We start from the raw sequence: 17,697 nt of genomic DNA on the forward strand, positions 1-17,697 counted from the left end.
GGCCAGAGGATCGCCTGTGAAGGAGAGGAGGTCCTGGCTGGGCATCTGGACACCAGACGTGAGAGGTTTAGCTCATCCAGGGGCAGGGCCAAGCTCTCCCCTAGGGTGCTGGAGCCAGCTTGGGGGCTGGTGGAAGGTCAGGCTGAAGTCTGAACTGTCCGGAGACGCCTAGAGGATCAGTGGTCCACAGATGTTATGCCTTACTGGGCTGAATTTCCTCTTGCCCTGGCTGTGCCTGGTCCTAGGTTCTTGGGCACTCTGAGCACAAGAGGATTAGGAATTTCTGGACATCTCTATACTGGGAGATTCTGATTTTCAAAAGACCACCAGTGAAAACTGCACAGAGGGAGGGTTAGCCAGGGGAATGTGACACAGTGGCGTGAACATGCATGGAAAGGTACGAAAAGAAACAGAAGAAGGATCATGGGAATTTCTCACTTAATCTCAGAACCTTGTGCACCCTGTAGTAAACTACCATGGCCAGGAAGGAAGGCCCCTTAACTTCTGACAAAAGTGCCCCTGTTAGTGTCCCAGAGTTCACTCTGCTGGAGGCTGTGATTCTAAGCCAGTGGTTCTCAACCTTCCTAATACTGTGGCCCTTTAATACAGTTCCTCATGGTGTGGTGACCCCAACCATAAAATTATTCTTGCCGCAACTTCATAACTGTGATTTTGCTTCTGTTATAAATGCTGATGTAAATATCTGTTTTCTGACAGTCTTAGGTGACCCCTGGGAAAGGATCGTTTGAATCCTAAAGGGATCAAGGCTGGCCAGTTGAGAACTTTTGTTCTAAGTAGTTCTCATGGAACCTTCTCTCTCCTCTCAGTAACCTCCCTGGGGTGTGAACCTCTCTCAAGGAGTTTCCAGTTTCATGGGTCAAGTCCAAGTCATGTGAGCACGATTGGGGACCACTGGGAACCTTTGTAGGGACTTTCTGCTCCATTTTAGGAAAAAGTGGCTGAACCCACCTGGGTAGTGCCCACCCATCTGGAAGTTGGTGACTTCTGCTTGTCAGCACTGGGTAGGCCTGGGGTGCCAGTTCCAGAACCTACAGGGGACTAGGTAGACAAGAGAAACCAGGACTATCCCAGAGTACAACCTCAGGCAGCTGCAATCACCCTTTTAAATAGCTGGGGAGACCCCAGGATTCCCAACTAGCTTGCAGTGTTCATCTCTGAATCCCTGGGTTAGGCATTCTACAGAGAAGATCAGAGGTAGAGCTGGGGAGGGGGCTCTCACAGATGTTGTCGGACTGCGAACAGCCAGGGGAAGTTTGCCAGCACGATTGGGTGTGGAGCCAATAGCCTGTCCAACTTTCAGACCACGTCAGCCCAGGCTGTGGACTCCGGCCCAGATGGCCTGGCCACTTCTATATGTTATCCGTCTGTGAAGATATGTTTCTGCAAGAAAACAGATTTATACAAGAATGCTGGGCTCTGAGATCCCCCTGGGGGTGGAATGTTCTAGCAGAACAGGAAGTAAGTGGGGGCTGGGCCGCGTTCCTCAGGCACCACACCAAGATTAGGAGGTCCCCGCCCTGCCAATGGATGGGTGGAAGAGCCGCTTGGCTGACAGATGTGTACTGGGGCCTGAGAGGGACTGTGTAACTGTAAGTGTGTCAAAGGAGGCTCTCGTATTCTTTCTGTCCACAAGCTTAGCTAAGCCTGGGCTGTTACACTGAAAGTACTCTGCCTCCGGCCGCCATATGCAATTGAGTCTGTTGTCTGTTTTCTGTCTTTCCTGGGATTTAATTTCTTCCTATAAACAGAGCAATTTGTTGGACGAGGGTAGTGTGGCTTTTTTCGTAGGCTCTTGTTTTGAGACAGGGTTTCTTGAAGCTTGGGATGGTAGATTGATAACCTTTAACTGGTTCTCCTTCCATGAGGGCTGGGATCACAAGTGTGCACCACCGTGCCTGGCTACTTATTTATTTGCTCATAGACTTTACCTTTGTTTATTAACTTAAACATTTTATCATAGGAAGGTTTTGTGTCTCGTTGTACATATTTGTGTGTTTTGTCTGTGTGCATACGAATGTGCACACATGCTTTACGTGAATGTGGGTATGTATTTGTATGTATGCATGTATGGATGCACATGCACGTGTGGTGTACTGGCCTCTGTGTGCACATGTGCAGGCTAGAGATTGATATCAGGGCATTTCTCTATGGCACCCCTGTTAGCAATCAGGCATCTTCACGGTCAGCCCAAAGGAACTTCAAGGCAATGTGAGCAATCAGGTACCTTCATAGTCAGTCCCAAGGGGCCAGGTGACAAGACGCATCATCACTAGCTGCCAGAGGTGACTCATTCCCATTGTTACCCATGTTGCATGTTCTCCCGTTCATGGTCCGTGGCCTGATAAAAAGCCAAGTTTTTCCTCCCCCTGTACCCCTTCTTTCCTTCCTCCATCCAGAGGCAGGCTCTGTACCCCTGCCTTTTCGGATAAATCTCCCACGTGAGACCTGTGATTTTGTCAGAATTCGCCAGCGAGTTCCATCAACCTCCCCTTAGTTTTTGAGACAAGGTCTCTCACTGTACCTGCATACCATCTTAACTCCAGTGGATGACCAGAAATACACTCGTCTCTACCGCCCTTCCCTGCCGAGGCCACCTTTGATTTTAGGTTGGTGCTGGGGATCCAGACTCGCTTGCACAAGTAAGCACTTCACACACTGAGCCATCTCTTTAGCCTGCTTTGTAAATAAAAACTATTATATTTATTTATCCGTATGCCACATCTAACATGTGGAGTCAGTTCTTCCCACTACATGGGTTCCAGGGATTGAACTTGGGCCATCAGTTTTGGTAGCAAAGCATCTTTACTCACTGAGTCTCTCTGCTTTTTTATTTGTAGATATTTATGGGATATGGTGTGACTGTTGGGAAGAGCAGGGTCTCAATCTGTAGACTGAACTGTCCTTACAATGATCATCTTGCCTCTGCTTCCGAAGTGGTGGAATTACATGTGTACCCACCATGCCTGCTCTAGGCAGGAGGACCCGGGCAGCTTAACAAAGATAACTAAGCAAGCTAGAAGGAGCAGGCCAGAGAGTAGCATCCCTTGGTTGGTTTCTGGTTAAGTTCCTGCCTTGAGTTTTAGTTGACTTCCTACAGCAATAGACTGTAACATGGGAACACAAATTTAAATAAACCCTTTCCTCCCTGTGTAGATTTAGTCATGGTGTTTATTGACCAAGAGAGACCTAACTAGAACAGAAATTGGAGCTAGAAGTAGTGTTGCTATAACATCGGGTTTGTGGTTGTCGTCGTCGTTGTTGTTGTTGTTGTTGGTGGTGGTGGTGGTGTGTGTGTGTGTGTGTGTGTGTGTGTGTTTCAGAATTGTGGAAGCATTGGAAATTTGAGCTGGGAAATTGAGCTTAGTGCGCTCAATTCTGTGGGAGTCTGGAAGATAATGCAGAAAAAAAAATACAGATGGTGGAAGCTTCGCTTATAAAGTTTCTAAAAGGAGGTTTGAGACTTCCTCAAAGATTCTCTGCGCCATCCCTGTGATATTTTAGAATGAAGGATCTGCCGTTGTGTGTCAGGTGGGACTGAACCATCGGCTGGGGCTAACAGGAAAGCAGGACTACTGAGGTGAAATCCTTGCTTTATTGGGACAATCGATGCAAGTCAGCTGGACATGTAAAATCAGTTGCGATTAACCAGCATGGGGCAAAATCTTCTGGGAAGTATTTCCTCAGGGTCAGTGCTCAGAAGCTGTGGTCTGGGAGGGTGGGGGTCAAGATGCACATCAAGTTGGTAGCTTGAAGAGAATAACACAGTGTTGGTTTTAAAGGTATAAAGGGGTCATTTCATGGAGACATTAGGGCGTGGGCTCCCATGTCAAGGTCTCCCTGCAGAGAGGAAATTGGTGAAGGTGAAGTTCAAGTTGAAGTGGAGACAACAGGATTGAAGGGGCCATGGAAAGAAGCTGGAGTTCAGCATTGTCTCTGTGTGGCCACAGGTACCTGAGTGAGGAGGCCAGAGACATTGGATTGGAGCCCTCTGTTTTCATTTTTAAAGATTTATTTATTACTTTTATATAGCCATCTGCAGACACACCAGAAGAGGGCATTGAATCCCATTACCGATGTGGTTGCTGGGAATTGAACTCAGGACCTCTGGACGAGCAGTCACTGCTCTTAACCGCTGAGCCATCTCTCCGGCTCATTGGAGTCCTCAGGAGGCAGAGTTACAGGTGATTGTGAGCTGCCCACTGCGGGGGCCGGGAGTGAAATTCAGGTCTTTAAAAAAGCAGTGAGCACGTTCCTTATGGCTGAACCATCTCCCCAGCTACTGCAGAATACAACGTAGTAAGGTACAGTATACATCATTTTGATATCGTATGCAGTGTATAAAGAGTGAGTTTCATTGTTCTGGGTTATTCAAAACTTCCAGGATCTATCCCAACATGTGCAGATGGTTGAGGGCAGGGATGGCTACTCTGCCAGGACACTGGCAGCTATTTCTCCTGCCATCTGGAAGCTGAGCCATCATCTCTCCCTTGCCTCCTCATTCCCAGCCTCTGGGAGACACTCCTGTTACCACCACCCTGGGACCATTGGAAGTAACAGAAATAGTCTGGGTGTGGTGTCCCACACCTGTAATCTCAGCACTTAGCAGGTGGAGGCAGAAGATCGGGAAATTCAGTTATCCTTGCTTATATAGCAAGTTCAAAGCCAGCCACAGCTATGTGGGATCTTGTCACAAAAATAATAAATAAACAAATGAAAGACAGAGGAGCAGGAAAGGAAGAGGAAGGAGGAGGAGGAGGGAGGAGGAGGAAGGGGATCAGAGCAGTAAGGAGGAGAAGCCTTATGACCCTAACATGCTTCTTGAGTCTGAGAGGACTCCTGTTTAGGACTGCCCTTGAAATTGGCCTGGAACTGTGAGGAAGGTTAAAATCACATTGAAACCACACGAATACCACTGGGCTGGTGAGAGTGAACACACCGGGCAGGAAGCAGTGTCTGGGGAAATGGCCTTCCCCATGAAGAGGAATAAATAGGATGGGCCTCGCTCACCCACCCTGGAGTTGGTATTTTGTTCCTCTGGAAAGAAGTCTCACGAGCACTAGGCAGTAAGGACTGTTACTCCAAGCAGCTTGTCTAGTGCCCAACGCCTGTCAGAGGATGGCATGTTCATGAGGTGAAACGCCATGCTACGAAACAAAACAGCTACAACAGAACAAAACCCACAAAGCCACATGCATCTAAACAGGAGTAAGCCAGACTGAGGAGATGACACGTAACAAACCCAAACACGTAACTTTGAGGACGAGAAAAAGGATCAAAGAAGCCTGACTTCGTGAGTTCATGTATACATGGTTCAAATGCAGACAAAACCCAACTGTGTGGTTAGGGCTGTGTAATTAGACAGAGCGACTCAAAGGAAGAGAAGGAGGCAATTACCTTAGCAGCTGTATCAGGCCAGGGCTCAAAGGCTATGCTGGACTGCCTGGTCAGTGTGTGTGTGTGTGTGTGTGTGTGTGTGTGTGTGTGTGTGTGTGTGTGTGCTTGCAAGCATGCGCACAGAAGTCACAGAACAGCATGCAGAAGTAAGTTTCCCCTCTATTCTGTGGGTCCTGGATATTGACATCAGTCTTTCAGGCTATCTTACTGGCCTGGTTGTGTCTTTAGAGGTAAGAGTTGGATCCATGGATAGTGCTCTAGAACAATCTGTGCATTCTTTATATGTATGTGTGGACATGTGTGCACACATGTACATTTGTAGATGTATATGTATTTGTAGATGTATATGGAGGCTAGAGGACAATAGTCAATGTCACTTCTCATCCAATTCTCCTATTTATTATTTGTTGAATGACACAGGACCTCTTATTGACCTGGATCTCTCTCATCAGTCAGCCTGGCTCGTGTGGGATCCTCCTCTCTCCAACCATCCTCCCTGCTCCAGGCACTGGGATTACAGGTGCATGTCACCAGGCCTGCCTTCAATGTGGGTGCTGGGGGTTACACTCGGGTTCTCATGCTTGAATGGCAAGCACTTTACTGACTTAGCCATCTCCTTCAGGACTGACACTCTCACGGGTGATGGGATCAGGGAAACCAGAGGGTGAGTAAGCTTCCCCCTGATTCTGCCCTGTACCTGCAGACAGACAGGGGCTATCGAAGCCCCGACCCCATCATCCGGTGCACACACAGAGTGGTGCCCTGCATCCTCACATCTGAGCTAGGAGAGAAGCCTCTTCCTTTGTCTCCTGGCTCAGCAGCCTTCACTGAGGCGATGCCGTCAGTTCAGTCAGCATGTTATGTGCTCATGGTGTTTGGGTCCAAGTGGAAGATCAGAGGCACCTTTGGGTACCTACTGTGTGCAGACCTTTAACAAGATATTGAAGATCACCATGGAGTCACAGGGCATTAGCGCTGAAAGATGGGGCCTGCTGTGTCTGTTCCTCACAGATAGGGGAGTGCATGTGGCATGGGCAGGCCAGGGGAGGTGTGATGGTGAGTGACACTGTTGGCATGTGATGACTCCATCAGTGTGTCCTAGAGAAGGCCTGTATGATACATGAGCTGGTCCCTCCCAGCCTCGGTTTCCTCCCGACAGTAGACACCTAATGCTTGCTCTTGTGATACTGGATTGGGCAAGGCATTCTTGGAGGCTCCGAGGCCTCTACCTGAGCTCCTGCTTTCTCAGACAGTCCAAGAGCACTTCTAACTCTCTGGTGGGACTCCCTTTGTATTTCTGCTCAAACCCTGGTGGTTTCCACACAGAAGGCCTTCGAAGAGTGTCTGGGGCCATGCAAGGCAGATGTGTGGGGAAAGCTCCCCGTCCTGTTGAAAACCTTCAGCCGTAGGTACTGTTGGCACCTTTGCCAATGCAATATTCCCCGGCCTCAGCAATTCCACTGGCAGCCTGCAGGCTCACTCATCCAGGGGGACGTTGTACCCTTCAGAAACCTGACCAAGAATGATCCACACCGATCCTCTCACCTGCCCTCTATAGTTGATGAGTGCAATCTGCAGGGAGTCCCTGTGGGACGCCTACCACAGTCATACAAATGAACTCTAATCACCAAATCAACTTGGGTAGCACAGTGTATCTGTGTCAGAGAACCACAAGGTGAGGCCAACACCAGCACTGTGGTTTTTGAAGGGATCTTTGGGCAGGAAGACAAATTCAGAGATCACCACAAAATCATTTGATGGCATAAGCCAGGCAACCAGAGTGAGGGCAGCTAGTCGTGTGTGGAGAGAGAGGAGGCCTATCAGGGACTGCACTGCACAGGTGTGTGTGTGTGTGTGTGTGTGTGTGTGTGTGTGTGTGCGCGCACGTGTGCAAACACGCGCATTGGGGGTTAAGGGTAGGCACATGGGTGTTGTCAGAAAAGAGGAGGAAGGCCTAATTCCTTGTCCATCTCTCCTTGTGACTGATGCAAAAATTCTGAGCTGCACTTACATAGATTCCAGCTTGCTCTCAGTGGACATTTCTATGGAGTAGTTCCAACTATTGGACATTTACTATGAATCCATAGGCCTCCAGCCTGCATTCAGAAACTATGTTATCTTATACACATGTATACACATGTACATTATACACATGTGCTAGGAAGAGAGACCCAAACTTGCCACCATTGTGGTCCAAGTCTTTTCACACACACACACACACACACACACACACACACACACACACACACACACACACACACACAGGCTTCCATGGCGTCATGATCTTGATGACATTATTAGAAGGCCCTTGGCCTGGCCCTCTCAAGTCAGAGCCTCCTTTCCTTTCCATTCTTGGGGAACAAGATCACAGTTCCGGGACAGGCTAGCTTTCCTTTGGTCCTCCTGCCTTAAACACCTTTCTCCCTCAGACCCAGGGCTTCCCTGAGTATGAGAACACCTAGCTCATGCTCTCATGGCTCTAGGATGAGTTCAGCCCTAGTCTTTCTCCTTCCACTGTAATTGCTGTGGCCCCTGATGGCTTCCTCCTGAGATGCTGTAGACTCTTAAGAGCAGGAGCAACATCCCCATGCATGCACTGCTGGGGCCAGCTCAGGAGGAGGCATGGAGCTGAGGTTTAGCAGGGGCGAGTTGTGTGCAGACCAGTGACTTCGCTATGCCCCAGGACATGCTAATGTGCTAGCTTACAGACGGACCTCGCACCACTTAGCCTAAGATGTGATTTGGCTTCTGTCTCTGAGAAGCAGTGGGGGCTGATAACTGAAAAAGATGAAATCCCAAAGAGAATCCATGGTGGAATCAGACAGGGTCCTTATTGAACACAACATTAAATATACGTGACCGAGAATTTTGGGGTAAATTCCAGGAGCTACTAAAATAAAAGCGAGTTGAAATGAAATGCGTGCCCCCAATCCTTCCTAGATGAGAACCACAGTGGCAGTGTGCTAGAAGACATGCAGGCTCCATGGTAGGCAAAGGGAGAGAAAATATAAAAATACCAAGAAGGGATCAGGAGATGGCTCTGAGGGTCAGAGCGCTTGCTGTGAAAGCACAAAGACTTGAGTTCAAATCCCGAGCACCCATGACGGAAGCTGGACATCTGTAGTGCTGGAACTATGGTGGGTGGAGACTGCAGCTGGGGCTTGCTGACTGCCTGCTGAGCTCCTGGTTTAGTGAGAGACCCCACCAAGGGAACATGATGGAGAGAGATAGAGGAGGATACCAGACATCTTCCTCTGACCTCACATGCACACACACACACATGCCTTTTTATCTGTCTGTCTGTCTCTCTGTGTCTATCTGTCTGTCTCTCTTTCACACACACACACACACACACACACACACACACACACACACACACACACACACAACCAAACACCCACCAACACCAGGGGCATGTAGTCTACATTGAAATATAGCAACACTTGGGACTGCACTCCTGAGATGTGTGAAGGGACAGAAAGAGCTGCAACTGGTATTGGATAAGAATTTCCCTGACTTCAAAGGCAAGAAACCACATATTTAAGAAGCAACATAGTCTGAAGCAAAATGAATCCAAAGGAAACTATGTTTTAGAAGAGCGTGGTAAATCTACTGAAATCCAAAAACAAAGAAAAATCTATTATTTATGATCAGCCACAGGAAGACAGTTAACCTTACGGAGGTAGCCAAAGTTCTCACCAGAGATGGTAGAAACCAGACACAGTGGAGGGAGGGCTGCACGGGCCGGAGAGAAGTGTAAACACTGTTTAGATATTCCCTGGCAATGAACAGGAAACAAGAATGTTTTAAGGCCACGAAGCTGAAGAGAATTATAATCTGATTAACACTAAATAAAATACATGGCTGTGAAAACATCTTCCCCAGGGGACATGGGAACAGTTCCTACCCGCTCCTCCCAGGAAAAGCAAAGCAGGATCCCACTTGCGTTCCTCCAGGGAGTGGGTGAGTTTATAGGCCTTCCTTCTAGAGCATGGGTAAGAATTCCTGACAGGAGGACAGGTGATCCCAGAGCAACAGTGGGAAGTCTTCACCCAGCAGGGATGATGGTTGTGAAAAAAGCTATAACTTATAAAAAGAGGTGCAAGAAACAACAAAAAAATTTAATAGAACATGTCAAGAAATTGAATTTTTAATTTAAAAATCTTTGGGTCTGCTGGCTTGATGATACAATTCTTCTAAATATTCATTAAGGACTAGTGCTGATCACACACGAATTCTTTGACGGAATAGAGAGAATGTTCCTAAGTCTGTTTACAATCTGACAAGAATGTTACACAAAAGGAAAAGCGAAAGCTGATATGCCCCACGGACAGAGATATAAAGATCCCAAGCAAAATATTGACAGATTTAATTTGGTGAAATAATACAAGGCCTGCTACACAGGCATATTTTAGTGTTTAAAATGGCCAAGCAATGGCATACACCCCGTTACCAGGAATGAGCAGACCAAAGGAATCAAAGGGAGCCTCATCTATCTAGGAAGGGAAGTTACAAAACAAACAATGAAAAATACTAGTGGCAGCAAATATCCGTCACCATTGCGCAATACAGGAATCGCCTTCAGAGAGGAGAGCAAGAATGCTACCGCAGCAACAGTCCTGCGGCTTCTGGAGGGGACAAGCAGGTGCCAGCATCTGCAGAAAAAAAGGCGTCTCCCATCAGCACCCACAGTACAGTGTGCAGCCAGAAGCTGAAAGATGGCCTTGTGAAAGTATCAGAATTAGAAGTGAATCTGCCAGCTGTGGAGCTGTGCGTCAGTAAGATGCGTTAGAGAGGTGGAGACACGAGATTCAAAGGTTCAAGGCTGGCCCGAGCTACACATTTGAGAGGCTAGGAGAGATGATAGCTCAGCAGTTAAGAGCGCTTGTTGTTCCTGTGGAGGACCTGGGTTCTGTTTCCAGATCCCACATGGGGACTCAAGACCATCTATAACTGCAGTTTGAGGGGATCCAATGCCCTCTTCTGGACTCTGAGATACTGCACTCTTGTGGTGTATATACACACACGTAGGCAAATAACACATGCAATGAAATAAATCTATTTTTTTAATTGAACCTGTCTAGAGTATGACTATAAGGTCAAGGTAAAGCGATTAACTGCGTGGGGCTGGAGAGGTGGTTCAGGGGTTACTGGCTGCTCTGCCAGATCACCCCTGTTTGTTCTCAGTACCTATGGCACCTCACAATGGTCTATAACTCCAGTTCCAGGGGGATCTGATGCTGCCTTCCTGCCTCCATGGACCCTGCACACACATGGTGCATGTGCATACATCCAGGCAAAACATACATATGCATAAATCAAAATAAAGAAATCTATAAAGAAGAAAATGAGAGGAAAGAGGAAGGATGGGAGGAAGAAAGGAATGAAGGAAGGGAGGAAGGATGGGAGGAAGAAAGGAAGGAAGGAAGGGAAGAAGGATGGGAGGAAGAAAGGAAGGAAGGAAGGGAAGAAGGATGGGAGGAAGGATGGGAGGAAGGAAGGAAGGAAGGGAAGAAGGATGGGAGGAAGGATGGGAGGAAGGAAGGGAGGAAGGAAGGGAGGAAGGAAGGGAGGAAGGATGGATGGGAGGAAGAAAGGAAGGAAGGGAGGAAGGATGGGAGGAAGGATGGGAGGAAGGATGGGAGGAAGAAAGGAAGGAAGGGAGGAAGGATGGGAGGAAGGAAGAGAGGAAGGAAGGGAGGAAGGAAGGGAGGAAGGAAGGGAGGAAGAAAGGGAGGAAGAAAGGGAGGAATGGAGGAAAGGAAGGAAGGGAGGAAGGACGGGAAGAAGGAGGGAAGGGAAAGCTGCGGTGATGGAAGGACACCTGGATACATCGTGTATCTGATGAAGGATATAGAAAGCCGTGACTTTTTGTTGCCTGTTTTTATCTTCTCAGAGAACTGAAGCCAAATCCCAGCAGAAAGGATAAGCTGACTACACAGTTTATATGGATGTGCAGCGGGGCAAGAAGAATCTAGAGAATGTTAAAGAAGAAACAAACCGTGAGACTTGCTCTGCTGTCTACTAAACACTGGAGACCAGCAAGAGAGTGAAGTGTTTTCCCAGAGCCGACCATCAGGCCAGGGGGCTAGAACACAATAGCCATGTGCATGTGTGGCCCGGGCCTGGTTCTTCGGACTTCAATGTGTAAATGGGGTTTGGTGTTCACATGAGAAGAGATGGTAAGACAGACATCCTGACACTAACATCATTCTCAAGGATGACTAGGTGCAGGACAAAGATGTGCACACTAGGCAGTGTGACCACGTTGATGAAGTTGGAGGGGGACGTATGTCCTCACCAGAACACAGAACATGCTGTCAGAAAGCAAAAGACGGATAAACCACACTTCAACAGCATTGGAGAATACAGTTCCTCAAAAGTCTCACCAAGAACAACCCAGAGACTCCCAAGTGGACGAGAACATTAGTGACTGGTGGGCCCAACAGGACCTGAGCCCGGAACACTGCAATCGGACTTCTGACAAAACCGCAATTCACTCACACTGCAACTGGAGCGTGGCATTGGAGTCGGACCCTGAGGAAACGCCATTTGGACGTAACGTTTAATACTGAATGCCAACTCGACAGGATCCAGTATCATGGAGAAGAAAGGCCTGCGTCATATTGGGGACGTACTCTTTGGAGTAAATGAAGTGAATTGATGAGTGTGGCCCCATCGTTCTACAAGCCGGACCCTGCACTCAAGGAGAAAGGAATCTCTCATCTCGCTGCTTCCTGTATGCGGATGAAATGTGAGCATCCGGTCTCCTGCACCCGCTGCCCCGATGGGCTCTGTCCCTCTGGACCACCGTCCTTTTCATCTGCTTTGTCCAGGCGTTTCATCAGAGCACCAGAAAAGTGACTTAACAAGCGGTGGCTGTGCAGATCGTGAATGCAGTGATGACTGTGGGATTGTTCGCTTACAACGGATCATTTATGAGATCGAACTTCACCTCAATAAACATTTTAAACCAAATGAAATAAGCCACAGGACACAATGCACCAACATGGCTCAAATTGAAAACAACCGACAAACCAGAAGTCAGAGGGAATGTGAGTAGCTGAACTCCCTCCCGGTGGGGATGGCAGGGAGAGGAGGTCTGCCACCCCTTTGACTCAAAGCCGAAAGTACACAAACTCTGTGATGTTGCAACTTGGCTCCTTGAGAGCTTGGGAGGGAAGTGGATAGGGAGTCCTTCCACACCGACCGAGAGTGCAGAGGAAGGATACAGGAGATAGACATCTTGGACCAGGGAGAGATGTGTCCCTGGGAACTACTGAGGAATGAGTCTGAAGGAGATGGGAACCCATTACCTGTATGTGTCACCAGAAGATTACTAGGGAGGATTGGAGGAGGGGCATTGCTGAGCCTTCTGGAGAGGGTCTCCAGAAGGGGCGGAGCTCTCGGCACCTAGTAGGGACCCAAAGAACTAACTGTGTGACAAGTCTGAGGGGACCAGTCTGAGGGGACCAGAGCTGTGCAGGGCAAAGCTCACCTGCTGGCAGTCACATTTGCCACATTTTGTTCTCTGATGCTTTGATGTTTCAAGGATTCTGATAAACCAAGAGGCTGATCCCTGAAGACAGCCAGTGGCTTGTCCGGGGAACACACCTTCTTTTTTTTTTTTTTTTTTTTTTTTTTTTTTTGGTTCTTTTTTTTCCGGAGCTGGGGACCGAACCCAGGGCCTTGCGCTTCCTAGGTAAGCGCTCTACCAATGAGCTAAATCCTCAGCCCTGGGAACACACCTTCTAAGACTTGCGCCAACTACCAAGGCTCTATAGCCCCACCTACCTTCCCCAGAGAACAACCACACTCCAGGCTGGTATTGTCTGGGGCACTGGTCCTACAGTGCGGCAACCCCTAGAGTCAGCCACAGGGAAGCTTGGTCATGCTCTCCTTAACTGCCCCCCTTGGCCCTTCCACAGCGAAGGCCCTGAGCTGCCTCCCATCCCCTGCTGCTTCCTGCAGGTCCCAGCACCTTCTGGATTGTGTGGTTCTGTGCAGCCCCTCCTCTGGGAACTGTCACATCCATTGTGAGCAACCTGCTAGGACCCGTCAATACTATGCAGAAGGACCGCAGGTTAGCACCACAAGACTCCTTTTTGGAATTTTTTGGGACAAGGGATAAAGGACCCTGGACAGTGTCCAACCTGGTGTCTTCTGGTACGAACCAGTCATTCTTGCCAGAATATCAGTATGGCCACTTGAGTACCAAACTGGAAGAGGCATTTGTGAGTTTTCTGGAGTCCAAGAACCTCCATCACCCACACCCACCCCCAGCGGAGCGGAGCAATGGTAGGACAGCCCTGGGCCGTCACTGGCTGAGCAATCTGCAAGGCAGTGCCGTGCCGTGACCCCTTGATCGCAGGCTGCCCTCTCCTGTGAACAATCCGCAGTCTGAAATGGGCTATTTTTATCTGCTCCTCGGGGCAGACCCAGCAAGATGCCTCGCTGGCAGGAAGCCGCTGCTGCTCAACTGTCCCGATTGCTCCAATGGAGCTGGGCTCCTAGAACAAGACGGGACTTTCTTCATCTCCTATGTTCTCTGAGTCAAATAGGCCGTTGCCTTTGTGACAGGCTCTGCCTGCCCTCCCTGGCCTCTCTTCTGGTGGGGAGGGACCTGAGCTTCCTCCTCCTCTGCTGCTGCTGCTGCTGCTGCTGCTGCTGCTGCTGCTGCTGCTGCTGCTGCTGCTGCGGCCATGTGTGCAATGACAGCCCCCCACCTGCTCTGACTCAGCCTGAAAACATTCTCTGGGGAAGCTTCTACCCCTCCCTGCCAGGCCCCAGTTTCCCAGGCTCAGGCCTTGCTTGTGCAATGCCTGGGTCTGTGCTCAGGGCTCTGGTGTGGGGCCAGACATCCCAAGCAGACGATGCTGGGACCTAGAGGAGCTACAGTGAGGCAGCTGACCAGAGGGTCCCTGCGAGTCCTCCTGAAACGTACCTTGGGTCGCCATTGCAGCCAGCTGCACCAAAGTTCTGTCTGAAATCAGTGGATACTCTGTAACTAACTGCCCTCAGGGTCGGGAGAGAGGCTTGGCTGGTGGGGATGGTGTGAGGAAGCCGTTTTTAGCCCCCCTCCTGTTCTCCCAAGACAGGGTAATAGGCACCCAGATGGTGGGACAGAAATCTCCCATAGGAGGGACAGAGAAGGAGGAGGGCAGAGAAAGCCCATTGCAACTGCTCCCTGCAGCCTTATGGCACGCCACAATCTACCTGTCCTTCAGAGGCCATCCCTCTTCCTCTCCGAGTTCATTCTTAACCCTGCAGAGAATCTGTAGTCACCCCGGTGCTCAGCTGACATCAGTCTGAGCTCTGACTGGACAGAAGTGGAGCCCGTGTGCATGCCTCAGTTTCTCCATCTGCAGGCAGGGGTGGGCTAGACCCTCACTTGGGGAGTGTCTGTGCTGGTACTGAGCCCCTGCTGAAGTCCTGAGGAGGCCAAGATTTTAGCCAACCTTCCCTTCCCAGGAAGGGAGCAGCTTCTCTGATTCCAGAGGGTGAGCCTGGGGGCTAGGCCTAGTGATGTCTTCTCCCTGAGAGGCCTGCCCTGCAGGTGCCTTCCAGGTCTCTCCTCTGTCCCAGTGCAGGGGAAGGAACTTAAACTCTTCTGTCCCCAAACCTGCTCTTACCAAACGAAGTCACAGAAACAAATGTTCTAGTTCCTTGCCTGTGGCTCCAGCCTCTCATACTCCTGTGTGCAAGCAGGGCAGTCCTGTCCCGGCCTGGGGGTGAAGGGCTGCCGTGCCGGTGGGGTCTGCAGCTGGAAGAGACTGTGCTTGATGCACAGACAGTCGTCAGCCCTCATGCTACACCACGACCATGTGTGTACTCGGTGCCTTCCTGCTCGCAGGATTGGAAGGGCAGCATGCTGGCTCAGTGGACTCGGCTCTGGCAGGTCCTCGCAGGATGGGCTCTGAGGGAAAGTGCAGAGAACATGGGGCCCTGGAAGAGCTGAGGCTACTCTGTCCGTGGCTCCTAGCCCGGTGACTTCAGAGAGTCTGGGATTGTCATTAGCCTGCTGGTTTCCAACCAAGGGACAATGCCAGCTTGTTTACTGGCTTTCTGGATGGAGCAGACTGAAGCCTCCATGACACACATTTTCCATAGGAAGGGGGTCTCTGGCTTCCGAGGGGTGTCTGCCTGGGTCTGGGTGATAGGATCTGACCTAGACCGAGTCCCAGGTAGGTGTCAAAGGCAGGGTTTGTTCTACCCCAAACACAGGCTTCTCCAGGACCTGACACCCTACTGTGCTGTTGTCTGGGTTGGGGAGAGGCAGAAAGGAGACACACACAGAGACACAGGGATGGTGGTTGAGGACGCCATGTCCATACCAGGGACTCAGCACTGAAGATAACATTCTCTGCCGCCCTCAGTCCTGTCTTTCCATAAATACGTTGGGGACAGAGGCAGGGGTGTTTGGAAATGAGAAAACTCTGCCTTCGCCGTGTGACAGCCTCACCGCCTTCTTTCTTTGTGAAGTTTGTCTATCAGTTGTCCCCAACCTGTCAGATAGATTTCAGCTAACACCTATGGAGAGGCAGGAAGGACAGGGCCACAGACCATGGAGGACCAGGCCGGAGGAGGGTTCTTGCTCTTCTCCATCCCGCAGAGTCTGTGGACCCAGCCAGCTTCTCCTCAGCTGTAAACACTGTCCCTGAACTGCCAATGGGGGACCATCATGTCACGGGGTCCCAAAGTAGACTATGACGTGTCACCCATCCATTGGACCTGTCTAGCTTTCCATTTAAGTTCCCTGACAAGGATGAATGGGTCGCCATGGAAGGGCAGCCCAGTCTCCCCTGGCTGTAAGGCCTGCATAGTGCGTCCCCTCTGCCACTCTCTGCGAGGAATATTGTGGATGGTCACGACTTTTCTGTTGAGGGTATAGATCCGACTGTCTTCAAAGTCCCCATGGCCTTGAGATAGGGCTTGCAGGTGCGGTTCCTACCTCTGTGCCACGGCAATGGCCACCCACACCCTGGGGACAGAGGCTCCCGCAGAGGAGTGTGCGGTAGTGAGAAGGACCAGCATCCCCAGCCATTAGGCACACTGAAACAGTGAATGCTTGGTACCCAGCATGGCCTCCCTGTGGCTAATGGATTCGGCAAGGACATGAGCTTCTCGAGGAGGGAATGTAGCAGCTCAAAGTCAGGACATGACCAAGTCTGAGTGTAAAACTTCCGACCTCATAGGACTGGGGAGTTTGGAAGAACGTGGTGGAGTGGCTGTCCTCCTTTAAGAGACACATAAAAACCTTTTCCTTCCAACCTCATGGGATGGAGGATCAAGACCATTGGTGGAGGGACAGAAAAGCAGGCTGTTTTCTATCAAATTCTCAGGACAGTGGGCTCTGACATGATTTCAATGCCCGTGGGCAGCTGCCTTCTGGAAGCACATCTCTGAAAGGTGTACTCTTGTGCAAGGAGGCCAGATCTGGAGGCCTCTGGATGAGAGGAATAGCCACTAGTCAGTCGCTGTGAGGTCTTACAAATGAGGCTTCAGAAGTGAGCTTTGAATAGATTCACAGTGAGTGCTTTGTGCCTCACTAAATCCTACAGGACAAGAGAGAAACTTGCTTTTTCTGTTTGTGCCTCAGTTTCCCGGTTTCAGAGTGGACTTTTGTCTGCAAGGTCCCCTCAACCTGCTGCTAAATGACAGGAGCTGTGTAAGGGCCTCCTCTGTTGTTCTGTTTCTGGACTTTCTTGGTGTCTTGTACAATAACCTGCAGGGTTCTCGTGTGCAGTTGTATCCTGTGGGTATAGGGCACACTAGGAAAGCTGTCTGGGGTCCTTGGGGAGCTGCATTCCTGGCAAGAGGTTACATACATGCTGCATACATGTCTCAGGTTCCCGGGACTCATGAAGCTCTGACTAGTCTAATCTCCAGTCTCCTGGCACCACCCTGACAGCGGAGCAGGGGCAGGGAAGCGGCTTCTGGAACTCACCATCCTGAGCGAGAGCCCGTGTCCCTGCTGGGTGGGCCCCAAGCTTCCCTTGGCTTTAATTCTGCAACTTTTTCCAAACCCAGGGCATGATTCACAGCCCAGATCCCAGCCCAGCTAGTGGAATTTCTGAAACCGGAGAGCTGAGGTACTGTCTGCACTTCCGAGAGGACCTACCCCTACCTTGCGTGTGACTTGAGCAGAAATGAGTGAACCCGCACACATTTTCCCCACATGAAGCATTGTCCTCATCTGGAGGTGGCAGCGATGACAGCAAGGGATGCCAGGCGTCACGGCCACTCTCATTAAACAACTCAGATTTACTTAGCTTGACAACC

This window comes from Rattus norvegicus, chromosome 3 (assembly GCF_021556685.1).
Source record: "Rattus norvegicus strain SHRSP/BbbUtx chromosome 3, alternate assembly SHRSP_T2T, whole genome shotgun sequence".
Taxonomy (NCBI): domain Eukaryota; kingdom Metazoa; phylum Chordata; class Mammalia; order Rodentia; family Muridae; genus Rattus; species Rattus norvegicus.